At 50.9% G+C, this 18,144-nt stretch overlaps 1 long non-coding RNA gene across 3 annotated transcripts; it reads left to right on the forward strand.

Annotated features, from left to right (window-relative positions):
• Positions 1–10,431: 10,431 nt before the first annotated feature.
• Positions 10,432–16,419, forward strand: LOC137479820 (uncharacterized). Of its 3 annotated transcripts, none has more exons than XR_011002542.1 (3): positions 10,432–10,571; positions 14,568–14,858; positions 16,156–16,419. It is a non-coding gene; the product is annotated as an uncharacterized lncRNA (long non-coding RNA). The 3 variants fall into 3 exon arrangements; XR_011002540.1 differs by lacking the exon at positions 10,432–10,571 and adding an exon at positions 13,872–14,062; XR_011002541.1 differs by lacking the exon at positions 10,432–10,571 and adding an exon at positions 14,069–14,293.
• Positions 16,420–18,144: the final 1,725 nt, after the last annotated feature.

The raw sequence follows: 18,144 nt of genomic DNA on the forward strand, positions 1-18,144 counted from the left end.
GCAGGGCCAAGGTCTCCCTCCCCAGATGATGGCCCTTGTTCTCTCAGGCTTTTCCCCTGCTTGCCCCATCTCCCTGCCAGCAGCACTCCCTGCTTTCTCTGCCCACTGCCCTTTGCAGGATCAGGCACATGTTTCCCCATCTCTTCTGCCCCTCTAATCTCACTCATGTTTATAGGCTTCAGGAGGCCAATTCTGGTGGAACAGCTTAGTTTTTTTAAATATTCTTCTTTTTGATGAAGTTAGGGTTTGGGAAGTCCTGGAGGACTGCCTCAAAGGAAGTGTTAGGTTTATGTGCAGAACAACGCAAAAAAAAAATAATAATCTCATTTTACTCTCTTTGGAACAAGAATTGCCCCCTCTCTCCCCTTGGCTCCCCTCCCTCCTCATGACTGGGAAGAGAGAAAAAGCTCCTCTCGCTGCCAGTATGCATTTCCAGAGCATATTGGAAATGTCCAGTATTTCCAACATACTGGAATGGTCCCTCCCTCAATCTGCTGTCTATGCTGCTGTGTGGTACCATAATTGTTCCTTTCTGGGTTTGGTTTTTGGGTTTTCTGGTTTGTTTTTTTGTGGTTTTTTTTTTTTTTTTTTGAAACGGGTGATTGCTTTTCTTTATTTTGACCTGTTACTAATTCCTACCTGTCAGACTGTCCTGGATCAACCACCAGCACCTCCTGCAAAGGGAGGATCTACCATTCTGTTCTGCTGAAGAAGGAATAGAGGAGGATGAGGGGTCCAAAGTGAAGAATCGAAGTGAAGCATCAAAGCAGAGAAGGCATCAGGAAAAAACCTCAGTTAGAGGGAAGAAGGCAGGGAGGGAAGGAAAGGAGACCTGGGCTTCAGCTGCGGCTCCATAGGGCTGTTAGAGATGAAAGCTCCTTCCTGGGCTGGACACATCCTGTCCCACTGCTTGGCCAGAAAAACAGCAAGGCTCCCACAAAAGCATCAGCAGAGCAGCCCCCCACCCTGTTCACATCTCGATGCTTCACCAACACCTCACACTGCTTACAGTGATGCTGCGCAGGGGCATTTCTGGCATTACCTGCAAGGGCCTGGTAGCCACAGCAATCAGTGCTGCCTGAGGGCTTCTGGCCATCGAGGCTGGGGTCCCCCCTCGCTGTGTGTGCGAGCGAGTGACCTGTGCCAGGGACAATGCCCCAGCCCAGGGCAGGGCTCCTGGGGCTGCTCTAAGTGTTCATCACGTTCTTGCTACCCGAGCACACATTTTGGCAAGACATTCAGCCTCCCCCTGACTCACGGAGATGACAGCTCTCAAGTACATCCCAAGGATGAATAAAAAGCGACAGAACAGGTAGTGATTTCTGCAGTCAGCCAGAGTCTCTGTGAAGACAGTCTCAAAACTGTCTCACTGTCTTAGTGGCCAGAGGATGCCTGTCACAGGCACTTGACCTGTAGGCAGATGGTTACTGTCTGTCTAACACTGTCTTTTGGGGCTTGATAGGCACTTCTAAAATGCAGATAGATGGCGAGCCCTCACTGGGGGAAGGGGGCAGTGCTTGGCAGCTGAATGCCAGTGTTAGGATGTGCAGGGCAGGTTGTTGGGGAGCATGGCACGTGTCTGTAATCGGGGGCCAACTTGATAGCCCCCATCTGTATTCACCCTGAGGCTGGCAGGGCAAGGGCAGAAGGGTTTTCAGAGCCGGATGGAAGAGCAGAAGTGTCATGGTGCTGATGTCACCTGCCTGTGATGTCACCACTGTCTTCTTCAGAGGAGCACTTCCAGTGATAGCAGAGCTTCTGCAGTCTGTCTGCCAGGCTGGCACTCACTCTGTAGAGCGTAATTAAGGAAATATATTAATAGATTGGGAGCCGGGGCCTGGGCAATGTTCTTGTGTGACAGACAAATGCAGAGACAAAGCAGACGCTCCCTTCAGAAGTCCTGCAGGATGCTATTAGCAGCACAAACTTGCATCCCATTAATGCCATTGCTGTTAGACAACACCGAGTCATTTACATTTTAAACGAAGCTCCCAGACCAGCTCCAGTCCAGGATCAGCTCCAGGAAACCTGCAAGACTGTGTCTGCACCCAGGGAGCCTTGGGGTGTCCAGGAATACCCTGCTAGTGAAAACAAACATCGCAAGGGCTCAGCTTTTGTGCTGATTGCAAAGCCACCCCACAGAGGTGACACAGGAGAGGAACAAAAGCATGGGGGATGCTGGCAGGGCTCATCTTTGCCAGGGTTTTTTTGAGGTTGGTGGTGTTGGTCTAAGTTGATACTCCCTCGTGGGCCATTAGTGACTTAAATGTAGCCCATGGGGTGGCCAGCAGGAAAGGACCCTGCTAGCTGCATTTGCAGGGACAACTCCCGCACATCTGCATCACTTACAAGGAGAACATGTTGGCCATCTCCACTGAAACAGCTCTGAGAGCCCTGAAACTGCCAGTTTCCAATCCCTAGCCTTACATGATGGTCTTAACAAACTGTGGCATAAATATGCCAGGCAAGGGAAGGCAGCTTTCACAGAGGATTGGGAATGTCATAAAACAGGAGATGGTTTTTTTTCATCGAAAGGGAGATCTACTCATTTGAATGGACAGTGCTGCAGAAACAAACTGTTCAGAGGTGTTGGGAGGGGAGGAGAAGGGCACTGCAGCCAAAAACTAAGGGGCTAATTGTGTAAAGCTGGTGAGGAGATGCCCTGGTCTGAGCCACCAGTGTGCTAATGGGGAGGTTGCTTAGCTACAGTGGCAATGGTACCTCAGCAGCCCCAGGTAGGGGAGGGAGAGCCCAGCATAAACAGCCAGGAGGAAGAAGGGTCATTAAACTGTTCCCTAAAGACCCCTAACTAGTGCTGGTTGGAGGAAATAAATAAGGAGGAAAAGTTGGTCTGAGTGCCAGGGAGGAAGCCAAGCTGTTCAGGAGATGGCTTGTCTGCCTGAAACCACCTCTTGTCACTAATTTCAGCTGGAGACTTTTCTGTAGCATGGTCTCAGCCCTCAAGCATTCCTGGCTTTTTTGTCTCTCTTCCACTTTCCCATTTAATTCCTTCCCCTTGGAGGTGAAGGCTGAGAGCTCTGGTGTGAGTGTGGCCGAGGTGCAGCCGGGGCAGTGGAAGGGTGCCCGGGGATGGGAGCACACACGTGTTGCCCCTTCACATGTGCCTCAGGCCTCGCAGGAAGAGCAGCCAGGTGGCTTTATGTGACCTTTCCTCTGTGGGCAAACATCACCCAAGCTGACCTGAGCCCTCAGCCTGTGGTACACATTAACAGAAGATCACCCGTGAAGCTCTGCCTGTGTCCTGGTCCTGTCCGGCAGGGGACGGTGGGCAGGGAGAAAATCACGGTGAGTGGCACTGACAGCACCAGCTCTAAACAACGGTTAGGAGGAGAATTATTTTAATGAATACATTTCCTTTCAATTGTATGCGAATAGTGAGATCCCATTAGAACGGGGAAGCAATTAAACCTAATAAAGATGAACACGCAGCACTGGGCGCATGTGGAATAACAAACAGCGAACAAAGGATTCAGGAGAGAGCCGACTCTAATCCAAATAAATGAGCGGCGATGAAAGGGAAGGCAGCTCGGCTCTCCTGCTGTGAGACACGCTTCCTCCCTGCCGGCTCCATGCCCGGCTTCACCTCAGCGTGGCAGGGAAAGTCATCCTTGGGATCGGGACCAGGCGTGGGGATCAGGCAGCTGGTCAGTGGGATGGTCCCTGCCATGCCATTCCGCTTGCCACGGGGCTGGAGGGGTGGCCATGCTCCCTGGGGAGCATCCTGCTGGATTTTGCACGAAGGTGGCAAGCGGGCCCCGCTGGGGCAAGAGAGCTCAGCAGCATTTGGTGAGGCTGCAGTGGAGAGAAGGGGCTGGGCTGGAAGGGTGGCAGGAGCACATAAAGTCGTGCCATTCCCTGCCTTGTATTTGATTACTGGTAGTGCCTGTCCACCAAAATGAACGGCCCTGAAGACAACAGGCTCGTGACAAGCCCAAAACTATCAGTGCTATGGTGAGGTGGAGCATGGAGGAAATAATAGCCTCTTACAATGGTGTATTTACACAGTAGGCTCACAGGAAAATTGGGTAAACTGATAATTACCCAAGGATATTATTGGCTTTGGCAGAGTTAATAATAATTAGTACTTCTCCTTTTCCAGGCTACTTACAGGAGAGACCTTTTATAATCCGCAGAATACAAAGGACCCAAACCACCAAGAACTGCTTCCACGTGTGGCTTTGGAAAAAAAACCACACTGACTATTTCAGCTGGCAGGCTCCAAGGGTGAAAATCACACAAAAGACACTGGGGAGCCAGACTGAGAAATAATAATAACACTAGTAATAATAACAACAGTAACAATAATAATAATAATAATAAACTATTTTCTGTATTTGAAGAAAACCTTGTGTCAGGACTGAATTTTCCCCAGTCTATCTCATGCAACCAAGCCAGAGATAAACCCAGCGCTGACACTTGACAGATTCGTGGGATGCTGGAAGCTGCCCTGCTGTTCCTCTCCCAGCGCTGGCAGCTCCTGGTTTGCTTTCTAGTTGTTGCTTTCCGTGGCAGCGCAGCACTTGCTCTTTCCAGAAAGCAGATATTATCCGTCACGTCTCCTCCTTGCAGAATCTCCCCAGTGCCCGTGAGACAGCAGCTCTGCACCACGAAGTGCCTGGGGCTGCAGTGCCATAGCCAAAGATGCTGTCACTGCTCCCTTCCTGCTCCCAGCCTGCTCAGCAGCACTGAGTGGGACACTGCCCTCCCTCCTGCCCCAGCCTGCTCTGCTGCTGCCCCCCAGGAGCAGCCTTTTCTGGGTCAGTGCCGCTTGACAGTTTGGGTTAAACGGGGTGAATTTGTTTAGAGACTCGCTGGAAGAGGAGAGTGTGCCCCCACCAGCCCATGGCCTCCTGGCTTGCTGCTGCCTGGGGGAGAGGAGGTGTGGGGTGAGAGGGATCAGCCGGGTGAAAAGTACTCAAAATTGATGTGTGCGATCAGCTGTGTGAGCACACCTCCAAAGCCGAGTGCTGGGAGGGATGGCAAAGGAGGGCTCCCGATTTCGGTACGCCAGCCTCCATCCTGCTCAGCTGCCAGAGGAATCGCCTCCCCCTGGGTCCCCCACCTCCAGGTGAGCCCAAATCCCAGCAGCTCTAAGGCATAGCTTTGCCTATCACTCCTGCAGCTCCACCTCTCGTTCCCACTTTTGCCTCCCCACATTCCACCCAGTCCTGCCCCTGCCCAGCTGCAGTGCCCTCGCAGAGACCCTCTGTGCCATTCCCACTGCTGCCCTGGCTGCCCTCTGCCCCTGCCTGTGACAGCCACATCCCTGGCACGTACGATCTTGGCTGTCTCTCCTGCTATGGGCAGCCTTCAAATGCTCAGAAATCACCAGTGAAATCCCCCCCTGCCCCAAGCTGGCCCATAAATCACGGCATTATAAAAATAAAACTGTTTTGTGCGTGCATGCACATTTCAGGTTGCCTTTTAAACCTGAACTTGTTTCTCACACGTTGGCAGAAGAACAGAGGGGAGTTGGAGTCAAAAGGCAAGCTTGAAAAATAAACGCATACTTCTCTCTTGCTGCTCATGAAGGGCTCCCAGAGGAAAACAGAGAAAAACAGGGCAGGAAGAGGCCCCGGAGGGGTCAGTGTGCCCATTCCCCAAAGCAAGGGCAAGCTCTTCCCCGCAGGCATCGGGCTGGTTTGTGCCTAACGACTGGGGTGGTGGGAGTGCCAACATGGTGCCCACAGTCCCTCGTTTCCATTGCCCTCCCAATTTTTCCCTTTCTCCCTTTTCCACCCAGTTTTCCCTGCTTTCCTGTGGTCCCATGTCCATCCCCCGTGTCTGTCCTGTGTCCCTGCAGGGCTGCGGCACTGCTATGGTGCCACGCCCTGTGCCAGCCATGCCACGTGTGCTCTGCTCCTTCACGAGCCACCCAAGGAAGAGACTGAAAGCTGTGCTGTCTTAAGCCACAGTTTAACATAATTAGACATCCTGGCTTGAGGGCAGTAATTACTTTTATAATCCTTAAACATATCTTAAAAAAAAAAGTAATTGCTTCCCAATTCAATACCTTTCAAAAATCCTTTTAAACAGCACTGCCTCCTTCAAACACAACTCAGTCAACAGTAATTACAATAAATTATTCTGAGTTCTAAAAAACATATAGGAATTAATCTATATGTGCAAACTGCTAAGCAGTTGTGTTTACCCTTCTCTCCTGCCAGCCGGGTACTTCCCAGCTCCCTGGCTGCAGCCGTGCCCTTGTTGAGCTCCCATCCCTGGGATCCAGCAAAGCCTCTGCATGCCCTCACCAGTACCAGATCTGCACGAAGCTCACCCCATCGGGTTTGGGCTGAACACAACAGCAGCCAGCTCTAGCTGGCACTTTGCAGCCTTGGCTGCATTTCTGAGCCAAGCCACAGGCAGGCATCACCAAAATTACCAGCTTTTTAGGCATAACTTTGCTCTAACCTGTGAGGCAAAGGTGGCACGAGTGCTGGCCAATGGATTTGATCCTCAGCTGGGAAAAATAAGGCATAATTCTGCTCAAGTCAAAGGCGAGATCATGATTCACAGCAGCTGAGAATCTGGCCAACAGTGTCAGCAGCACGACAATAACGTAATGTTTTCATTATGCATTGTTTTTTTCCAAATACTTAAAAAATTATCTAGGAATTACTCACACATCCAGTAATAGTTACCAGTCTTGGGTGTTTAGGCAAAGGTTTCTTGAGACAGGGATGGGATTGAAACAGCTTTAGCTATCGCCTCTCATGCTCTGTGCACTCCTCCTATCACTTCTGCTCTCCTCCTCCTCTGTGTACACAGTCCAGTAACCTCTTCCTGACAATCTCCAGATCCACAAAATTGCTCAGTTGGAATTTTGCAGTAAATAGAAAATTGCTTTGCTCCTTTCTCTCAGGACAGCACAGAAAATGAATCCAAATGAAAAAGCAAGTAGTGTGTATCTGGTAGACATAAACAGCACAAGAAAGGCAATTCTGTTTTCCAGCCCCGCTGCAGAGCAAATGACCTTGGAAATAATAAAAAGCCTGGGGCCTGAGCCTGCTGCAGAGAAGCATGAGCCTTTATTTGGGGAAAGTCTGGAAAGGAAAACCTGGAGGAATGGATATGTTGATGTGCAAGTCTCTAGCAGCTGAAATGTCTCTGCTTGGGTCCACAGCTCGCAGCAGGAGAAGGACAGAGCTCATTAGTCCTTTCATCCTCACCTGGTGCTCCTTGGATGCCTCACCCAAACCCTCTCCCTGTCCTCTGCCAGCTGCCCACAGTGTGCCTTTCCCAGTTTGGAATGCCTTTCCCTGGCTGGGGTGGTGGGATGATGGCACATGGCCAGGGCTGAGCAGCCCTCCCAACACCATATTCAGTCATGCCTGCAAACACTTGTAAATGATGAAAGCCTGGTGAGGAGATCAGGGTAATTCATGGCTGTGGAAGGAAGGATGGGATAAATTTATAATTCTAATTACACATCAAACCAGTGCACCAAAACATGACCAAGTAGGAGGCATCTGTTGGGCCTCCGGCTCAGTCAGTGGCATCACCCACATCCACCTGTGGCACTCAGCAGCAAGAGCTCCATGGGTGCTCACAGAGAGGTCAGGAGAGAACTGAGGAGTGAGAATGAGGGGTTGGACCTGGGAGTAGTTTGTGTCAGAGAGAAAAGCTGCTTTTGCTTGTGGGGCTGCCAAGGGGATGGTACCATTCAGAGCACGCCCACAGCCTGGCTCTGGCTCTGTTGGATCCAGCAGCACTGGCCAGGTCATTGTGTGCTGTGAGCCGTGTGCTTTTTGATTCCCACATTTCTTCAGAAAGAAGGAAATAAATAAATAAATTTTTTAAAAAGTCCATGGAGGCAGCCAGCAGAAAATATGTGCTTAAAAAAAATAGGTTCCTGGATAAGAGCAAAAGGGCAGTGTGTGCAGCTCTGCTTGGCACGGTTCACTTGGTGCCGGGGATGCCGTGTCTGCCTGCACTGGAGCAGATCAGCAGCTCTACAGGGAGAGCATGGGGGTCCCAGGACAGCTTCACCCTCCTGCAACTCCCCCAGTGCTGCTTTGCCCACCCATTTATCCAGTACAGAGGACTGAAAGCAATTTGTAATTCCAAGAAAGGCCTTTGAACTGTAATAATCCCAATATTTGCTCTGTTACTGCTGCTTTTTTAGCCCCAGCTGCTCTCAGGCAGAGCAGGGTGTTGGATCTGCAGCGGTGAAGCCAAATGGAGCTGCTGGGACAGTTGAGCGAGTGCAGCTTGCCTGGCTGTGAGCAAACGAAAGGCTTAGGTTTCACTGAGGATGGAAGGGGCAAAGCAGTTACCCACGGGGTCTGGAGAGCTGAGAAATGCCCCGGTGACCTATGCGTGTATCTCCAGGAGTGGCGTCTCCCTAAATCTCAGAGCTTGTTAACTCAGATGCATTTTTATTTTGTAGCAAGATGTTTAATCTGAGCTTCAGAGGTGCAGCTTGCCCCCGCAGAAAGTAGTGAAACAACAAGGGGGGGAAAGGGAGACGTAAATCCCACCTGTTTCCTGTTTTTATTTCCCCCACCCCCATCTTTCTGTATTTTCTTAGTGTTCCCTGGTTGTTTGGGAGCTCCTGCAACTTGTCCAGAAATACCTCTGCTAGTTCAGTGGCATTTTGGAGCCCAGGAATTTAAGGAGGGCTTAGAAATTCCTAACGCAACTTTCAACTGACTAAATGTGGGTGAAGACAGCTCGCTGCTTTTTCAATCAGCGTTTCTCTTTCGTGTCTCCCTTCCCCTCTCCTGACCTCTTCCTTGTCCCCCTCATGCCCAGGAGCTGTGGTACCCAGCTTGTCTTCTCCTGCCCCGTGTCCACGGACATTTGGTGCACATGTGTGGTGGTGGCAGTGAGATCCAAACATTCCCTCAGACAAATCCTATGAGCAGCTCTGCAGACTTCTGTATCTCTGACGGGGTTTGGGTGCCAAAATTCCACTATATTGCACTGTAGTGGAGAAACCCCTTTATGTGGGACTGGTCTGAAGGCATCAGCTAGGAGATACAAGTTTAATCTGATACTCCCAGCGTTGCTGGGATGGTGCTTTACTATCCATCATGTCATGAGAGCAGGACTCAGTTTGGGACAGGAATTTCCTAAGCTCTGCACGTCTCAGTCAGAAGCAGCCAAATTTCCCCGTTAGAAAGATTCCCTAAGAAAACAGTCAGGATGGAAAACCACCCCATGAAAGCATGGATCACCTTCCCAGCACCAGCCATCTCTACCTCCGCTGCCAGGGTTAGCAACACGGCCAGAAAAAATGTTTGCGAGATGCTGCCCCGCTACCTAGAAACCCTTATACATCTCCGATATGATCTGTACCACTCGCCTCACAATACACCAATATATTTTAACTACAACCCGAAATGTTGCAAAAGAACCTTTTGAGTAAGTCTCTTTGGTGCAATACAGATACGTCAAGGCTGATTGTTATTGTACATGTCAGGGCTGTTGAAGTGCAGGATAAAGAAGGCCATTGTGCTCCCACGGAGGGGACAGCTCGGATGATTAATGACTGCTCCCTCAATTCTCTGAAGAAGAGATGGAAGTCGGATAAGGCCTCCGCTGGCGGTAGGGGCAGAGCACCAGAAGACATACCCAGAGTGAAAAAAAGAGCCCTGGGCTCCGCATGGAGGGGCAGGATCAATAGGCAGCAGCCTCCAGAGTGCCGGCAGCTCTCAGGCTTGCAGCAGGAGCGGCGAGGTGCTGCCTAACACTGGGGCTTGTGTTTGCTGCTCTCACCTCCTTCCCTAATCCAGGCTTTTTTCTCACCGCTTTTCTGCCTCCGAAAGTGGCTCTTGGGAAGGCAGATGGTTGCCCATTGAGTAAGGCAAATGGCAAAAATCAGGGAAATTGCAAATTGATCTTTGCTGAACACACACGGTGACTTTGTTACCCGCTTTTTGAGCCTTGGCGCAAATACCTCCCGGGCTAATTCTAAGGCGTGCCAAAGTAAATTACATTTAGTTTGCCTTAAATAAACAGTGACTCTTCCAGGAAAGGTTTGTCTCTTCTGGGCACTTGCATCATTTATCATTGCTCCACTGTTTTGAGTTGGCTGCCCTTTTAGGGTGAGATGTCTCTTGGTTTTAGTGTGCGCACAACCATAGAGAGGACAAGGTCTTACCCCAAGAAAAATGTACTGAGAAGATGTCATTAAAGCTAATGAGAGTCCAGGCAGCTGCAGCTCATTAGAGAGTGCCTGGGGCCAATTGTAACTGAGACCTTTAAATATACATCATAGTCAAATAAACAACATCATATTCGATCTGCAAAGTCTCTATCAGTTCCTGCCCAGTCCTTATCGCCCAGCCTTACATTTTGCTGAGAAAATGTTCCCTGTTCAATAACAAACCCAGAAGCAAGTGAGACCATCACACTTAGGAGTGATGTGCTGAGAAATGGGCATAGAGGAGGGGGGTCCCTTCTCCTGAAAGCTAAATTTGAAATTAATTGATTACAAAGGTAGAAGACACTAAGGACTCAAGCTCTCCACCCTGCTCCTAGGACGACATGGAAAACAGGTTGAAGAAACTGCAAAGATGCTGAAGACCAGCACATTTTAAACAGTGAGTGAACAATTAGTTTTTCTCCAGTTCCTTTCTTTGGCTTCAGGACATGACTTTACCGTAAAAGAAAATGAGAGGTTTCTGACACTACTTTACATTTGTTGTCGTTACGAAGCATTTAGTGAGGAATTACAGATTTACAAGCGTGGGGATTTCCTTCTCAATCAGCAGAGCTCCCAGAGGGGCTTCCCATCACCCCCCTTCCCCCGCGGGCAGGAGCCCCCGGGCTGCGCCATGGGCAGCCTGTGGCTTCCTCCTGTCCTCGCCCCACGTGTGATTATTAAGTTCTTATCGCAATAAGGAGTCACTGACACTGGGCTGCTTTCCAGGGAATGCTGCTCCCTTAATAGGCCATTATATCTCAGTAATAAGGGCTAAACTCTTCTGGGGGCATTTAATCATGAATTAAGTAAAATAACACCACCGATCCTGCCTTTCTCCCAGCCCTCACTAAGGGGGGTGATGCTGTCCATGGATCCTGTCCAGTGCTGGCTTCTGGGGCTGATGCAGGGTGTGCACAGCACTGCCAGAGGGGTGCAATGCCCCTCATGCCGTCAGGGCCGTGTCTGTGTGCCCATAAACAATGCAGATAATAAAACAGATTTGGGACAGTCTGTGGCTGGGTTCATTGACTCCAAGCCCAAGGCCTAGGTCCCACATGAGGTCTCTGCACCCTTACTTGACAAAGGACGTCTCCAGTTCCCGTCATGCCGGGGCCTGGGAACTGGGTGGCTCTCACTGTGGGTATCTGCCTGCTTTAGGGCACAGTGTCACAGGCAGGATCATCCCTGTGACAGAGCTGTGAAGGCAGCACGGACACCCACCTTTGGATTCAGCTACCCAAATATAATAGCTACTGATATATTTGGGTAGCTGAATCCCATCCTCTGTAGCTACACCATGGAGTAGGTGCTGTCCTGAGTGGATCAAACTCAGAGTCCCAGGTGTTGCCTGGCTGTTGGCCACAGCTTGTCCAGAGAGGATGAAGCCAAGCAGCATGAACCATATCAGTTCCAGGGTAACCAAATCTGGTAGCATCAGAGATGGGGCCATGCCCACCCTGTCACCCAGGAAGGGTCCCTGTCCCACACCACCCCAAGTCATGTTTAGCAGAGTCACGTTAGCAGAGCTGTGCTAACAATTCCCCACTCCCTGGCACTGTTTTGTTCATCACAGTGACCTGCAGGAGCTGAGCTGGGCCTGGGGTTGTCACTGCCTGACTGGGGCTGCTGTACCTTCTGCATTAATGGGAATCAAGCCATGGACCCATCTCTGCCCCATCAAGAGAGCTCTGGAGCCTGGATGGGGGAACCTCCCACCATGGGGGCTTCAATGTATTCTCCTACCATGGCTTGCAAGGTCACATCATAGCACAGAGTTTTGTGAGGTCACTTCCCACCATGGGAGCTTGCAAGGTGGACTGTGAGCTCTCACCTTCATCCTCTCGATGACACTGAAACACAGGATTAGGACACGGAGTGAGGGAGGGGCATGAATGGCAGCCCAGGGAAGGAGGATCTCCAGCACCAGTGCTGCCAGGGAAAGAGCATCATGGGATGGAGCTGAGGCAGAGCAGCCCTATCCTGCCCAGAAAAAGGAGCAGTTCCCTGCTTGATGTCCCCACAGGACCTGGTTTGCCACTGTGTTACCCTGATCCCATAGGGAGCTTGTCCAGATGAAGTCCCTGCTGCACCCAGCCTCACGTACTGCAACAGGCATCAGCAGAGCAGGGAGCCAGGGCAGGACTCCCTCCTGGTCCCTGCCCTGGGGCAACAGAGCTGCCAGTGCTCCTGCAGCTGTGCCACATGAGACAGGCACATCTCTGTGCCCTGGCAGCAGGGACTCTGAGGGTGCTGCTGCTGGTGTCATGTTGTGTTTCCAGCTCTCATCAGAGGTATGGCTGTGCTGGCCTGGCAAAGCCCTGCAGACACACAGCTGCTTTGAAATGGAAGACACGGTGCTTGAGCTTCACTTGGCTTCAAAGCCAGTCTGGTAACAGCCATGCAAACCTTCCACCAAGATACCCACAGCACCTCCCCACACCAGGTATATTGATTTAATTTGCACCTGTGCATTTCTTGGCACAGCCCAACCTGCAGCAAGCCAGGAGTAAATTCAGTTAGGAGATTTCTGGCACAAAGCTGCCCCAGCTGAGCTAAGCCAGCATGAAACAACAGGAGTTCAGCGGGTTCAGACTTATGTGCAGCTCAAGCTTGGGTTGTAGCTACGACTATGCCCTGAGATAGCAGGAGGGAACAGGAGGGGTTTGGGGTGAAAGGTTTTGCTGTGGGTAATTCATGTCACCTCAGAGTGGCTCTTTGCTGATACTGACTGCCCAAGGAGGAGGCTCTGGATTATACCTGGCTGCCCCCTTCTCCCCTCCCCAGGCCCTAAAGTATTCTGGAGCATGCGTGCCCTGGAGCCATCCCACTGCCGACCTCTGTTCAGGCAATGGGGACCTATGAGCAGGATGTTGATGCTCATACTTGAGGTTTTTTGCTCAGTTCCTTTCTAATCCGAATTTTCAATTGCTCATAACTTATGTCATTTGGGCTGGAATTTTCCAGACGTGATCTCCCCTACAAAGGTGGCTCTTTCCTTTTCCTTTTTTTTTTTTTTTTTTTTTAAACCAAGGAAAAGCATTCAGCCAAATGGTCTGGCCATGTCCATTTTCTTTTTTTTTTTTTAATTTTTTTTAATTTTTTTTTTTAGTAAACACAGACTTTTCTCATTATATATTAAAATTATAGCTATAGAGTCACCTTTCCTGCTGCAGTGTCAGTGGGGAGCAGGCCTCTGGCCGACCGCGTGCAGAGGGGGATCCTGCTGTCCAACCCAGCTCAGTTTTCCTCAGCTCACCCAAACACTGACCCTCCCCAGAGCCCTTCAGGTGCCCTGGGAAACCTGAATTATGACCCTTGAAGAAGACATTTTGCCCAAGAGCAGAGCAATACGTGTTCCTACTTTAGTGTTTGTTTTCCTCCAGCAAGCTGGAGGCAGATCGAGTGGGGGCCAGGCTGCTTTCAGCAGGAACCCTTGTGTGGGTTCACGTTCAAAACCCTTTTTCCTTCCAGATTTTCCAAAAGCACTGATTTCCAAGTAGGGCTAGGAAATATAAATTTGCAGGTATTTCTGATATATTTATGCTGTTGGTCCCATTCATCTCTGTTGTGAGGATGTGGGGAATGGTCCCCACCACTGGAGGATGACATCCCCACCTGGCTCAGGGTGGCCAGCAGTGGGAACAGGCAGCACACACATCCAACACCACGGCAGTTTTGCGAGTTCCTCCCTTCCTTGTGGTAGCAAAGGGGTTAAAGCCGACAGGGTGAGTCCCAGGGGGCTGTTGGGGGGCCATGGCTGTGCAGAGCAGGGCGGAAGCTGCTCCCCCCTCTCTGCTGCTGCTCGCCATGATGTCACCTCCCTGCTCTCCCCAAGGAAGCGTTAAACGAGCCCGTGCACTAATGGGGCAGTGGGGCCAGGCCGTGCAGGTGGGCAGCACCTGGCAGGGGGTGCCCATGGCTGCAGCTGACAGAGGACCTCAGCCCACAGCACAGCCCCCTCCAGGGCTACGTGCCACCTCCTGGCTGCTGAAACGCCTTGGAGAAGCCAGCGGTGAGATGAGTCGCTCTGCTCCCCATGTCCCTTCTGATGCCTGATGGGAATCCGGAGCAGGCGAAGCCTGGAGAAAAATCCTCATTACATTTTCCAGGGATTAACAGGTCACCTGACAGAACAGGGATCATCCAGCCTCTCTTTGGGCCAAGGTTGACCACAGAGCATCGCTGCTGTGCCTCCTCCATCCCCATCCCATCCTGAGGGCAGATGCGAGTCCAGCTTGCACCCTCATGCAAGAGAAATCCCTTTCTGCAGCCCTTCTCCTCTGCAGAGAAGAAAGACGTGCAAAGGAGGCTCCTATGTTTCTCCAATTAATGTAATTAAGAGAATTAAACTTTTGGAGAGAGTGAGTTTTTCATTTTCTTTTTATTTGATTAGGGAAATTCCCACTGCACACTCTGTGCAAATGAAACCCAGGCTCCTTTCCGTTGTTCGGCAGCCCCGGGAGAACACGTTACCTTTCAATCTCGCACTCTAATGTGTTTAGAGTTAAAATCCCCCCGCCCCAGGCAAGCAAAGGAAGGATCCCAGAGCCTTGATTAAAGCACGGCTTCCTGAGCAAGGATGTGCATATGGAGCTGCTGGGCTTGCTGTGTACCCTGCACAGCCAGATGAGCCCATGAGCACCAAGAGATGCCACGACATCCACGACATTCCAGTTTTCTGGTGGTAAGTCCAGGATCATGCAGTAAAAGCCAGGAAAAAGCAGGGCAGCCCTGGGAATGGGGTGGCTGGTCCCCACATTTCATTAGAGGTCTGTGCTGGCCAGCTTGCCCATGTGAATTCCAGTGCCGTGGCCCCATCAGGTGGTTTAGCACATAATACTGAAAAGCAATTATTTTTGGCAGCCTGAATATTAAAACCTCTTCTCCGTGAGACTGTATTTAGCTATCAAGGTTACTGAAAAATAAAACATGAGTAAAAGTCTTTGTACAATCCTGCCATGAGGCCTCGGGTACTTATATTATCCCACAAGCGCTCCAAAATTACAAGCCAGCTCCCCAAAATGAAATAGGCTTAAAAATCAATAAGAATAAAAAAATACATTATGACTTTTAATTTTTCTTCAGCTTTCTGAGCATTTTGGGCACACAGGGGACATGTTAGACATTAATGAAAGCTGCTTTTCTCATCTAAACACAATTTCAGGTGATCGTAACTTTGAAAACCATGGAGACATCACCGGGTCTGTGGCAGGTACAGACCTGGACAGGGAAGAGAAATCAAAAAACTGGGGCAAAATGGCTCCCCAGCACCACTGGGGTTTCCCACAATTTCTTGTAGTGGGAAGTGTGTCTGCAAAGAGCCAAACCTGCTCTTTTTTAGTTTTTTCCCCCCCAGAAAAATCTGCTGACCCAAAGTCTGGCTTTCTGGTTCCTCCCATTTAGCATAATGGATTGGAGATAGAGCTCCAGGAGCGCCGTCTGGGGTGGGAGGAAACCACAGGACGGCTCGGGAGGCGGCACAGGGCCGTCATAGCTGTGCCGACATGAGCACAGGTGGCCCAAGAGTGGGCTGGAGGTGAGGCTTGGATTTCCCAGTGTTTGGCTTCTCTCCAGTAAAAACATTAGAGATCCGTGGCAGAAGATGAACGGGGTTATCTGGATTTAGCAGGAGGTGTTACCTTCCTTTTTGCCTCCATCGGAGGAGTGGGAACGGCTCCCTGTGGTCAGGAGGAAAACTTGAAGCTTTAAAGCCCATCAGGTTTCTGGGCTCACAACGAGCTCTTCTGATTATATCTTTTTTTTTTTTTTTGATTAGGTGAAATATTTTTCTCTGTTAATCTCTAATTCCTCCAGATTTCCCAAGGGTCATCCAGAGGAGAGAAGCTGGAGCGAGGAGGAGGGAAAGGTTGGGCAATGTCATGTTGGGAAAATGGCACAGGATAAGATTGATGGATGCTTTTCCAGATCCTCAGCTCTGTAAATAACTATAAAGGCAGTGACTTGCTTGTGACAATCCACAGGTGTCCTCAACATGTGATTTTGGAGAAGAAAAGCACCCACAGCCATCACCCAGGGACCAGCTGCCCATCACCACAGCACTGACAAACATCCACTTTGGGAGGATAACGAGCATTTTTGGCTGCAGCAGCAACGACGCCATCAAACACCACTAACTGCTGCTCGCAGGCTTCTCCCATCGCTGCTCGGAGCATCTGTGGAAGGGAAAACTTCCCAGCGTAACATCCACAACCTCTTAAGTAAATAGTCTTTAATGTTGCACTAAAGGGTTGTAGTCTTAATATGTAAAATCTGTTTAGCTTTTTTAATTCTTGGATCGTGCTGTGGAAAGTCCTCCACAAGTTGCCTGTTGGCTTTTTTCCCCTAGCCTTTGGTCTCGGAGGAGCTGCGGCCAGGAACGCCCTCCCGCAGAGCCGCCGCAAGCCCGGGCCAGCGGGAGCTGGTGGGAGATGCCCTGAAGATGGCAGCAGGGCCATGGGCACCACGCAGCCAGGGCTGCGACAGCGCGGGGACAGCCGGCGGGTACCACAGCGCTCCGCGGAACGCTGTTCGAAGCAAACATTTTCGCTTTTCAGAAGAAGGAAAAAAAAAAAAAAAAAAAAAAAAAAAAGAAAGAAAGAAAAGGCTGGGGAGCTCTTTTTGTAACAAATGCCGGAGCGCTCTCCGCAGCTGCAACTTTCTGCCACATCAGGATGGAGCAAATCACACCCGCTCGCTGCAATCTGCCGGGATGCTAAAAGGCTCATCAGTCCCTCACAGCTGGGTCCTGCCCGCTGAGTGGCAGCTGAGCCTTTTTAACGAGACATGGAGGGTGGGGTGGGTTTCCCCGACGGCTCCGGGTGCTGCCGGCTTCAGGCTGAGGGAGTTATTTTAGGGTTTCTTCCTTTTCTTGTGTTTGTAGCCCTTGGAATGTAGGCTCATCACTGGTCTGTGGCGGTACCACTGATGGCATGAAGGCAAGTGTGAGATGGAGCCAGTACCCATTTGGCTCCTGATGGGGCTGTGTGTATTCTGGTGCACTGACTGGGTCTGCTGGGTGCTGTGGAAATATGTAAATAAAAGAGAAAGCAATCTTTCCCCAGAGTTCTCCCAGTCTCGAATTAGGGAGGCTGAAGCACCATCAGTAAGTGACAGACTGTGGCTGGGAGAGGCACAAACAAGCATATGAGGAGAGCACCAGGAGGAGGAGGAGGAGGAGGAGGTCAGGGTGCTGTACCTGTGTTTTTGTTTAGACTAGGAGTGCTGCAGCAGAGCTTGTCTCCTGCCCAAAGTAGGGAAGCTCGGGAGAGACCAGCCCTGCCAGGAATGGGGATGTGTGAGGGGGAGCAGCAGCCCTGGAGGGTGGGGTGAGGGACTGTGGCAGGGCAGGCAGGAGGAGAGTGGCAGCACATATGAGGAAAACACCCAACCTCAGCCATGGAGCTGCAGGGCAATAGGCGGGTTTGACCCACCACAGTGGAAAAGGAGGTGTGGGAAGGTGGCAGTGAAGGCAAGGAACATGGTAAGTCTGAGCAGTAGGGTTGAAATAATCATCCTGCAGTGCTCAGACCTTCATCTTCATCTTGCAACTGAGGGACCTTCCCCATGGCCAGAAGCGCTCAGAGGCTGTGCAGACAGCACAGCTCTGCCTCCTGCAGAGCTGGGCCAGGCATAGAGTGGCAGGCTGATCCCAGAGATGGGGTCCACTTCTGTGTAGAAGCACTGGTCAGGAGACAAAGGAGCCTTTGGGCCCACAAATCTCAAGGTGAGGACTCTGCGTGGTGTTAATGGCCCTAGAGCTGGCTGATGGAGTGGGGTTGGATGCAGGGATGTAGGGGAAGGGGATGGGTCCTGGGACCTAAACATCCGTGTCTCGGAGGACAGTAGCTGTACAAAGAGAGCTCTGTGTGCCGACAGGCAGGACAGAGCCCGCAGACAGACTGGGGGAGGAGGAGGCTGAGATCATGTAAACACTGAGAAGGTAAGAGATGTTGGACCGAGGCACGGAGCAC

Source organism: Anomalospiza imberbis, chromosome 10, assembly GCF_031753505.1.
Source record: "Anomalospiza imberbis isolate Cuckoo-Finch-1a 21T00152 chromosome 10, ASM3175350v1, whole genome shotgun sequence".
Taxonomy (NCBI): Eukaryota; Metazoa; Chordata; class Aves; order Passeriformes; family Viduidae; genus Anomalospiza; species Anomalospiza imberbis.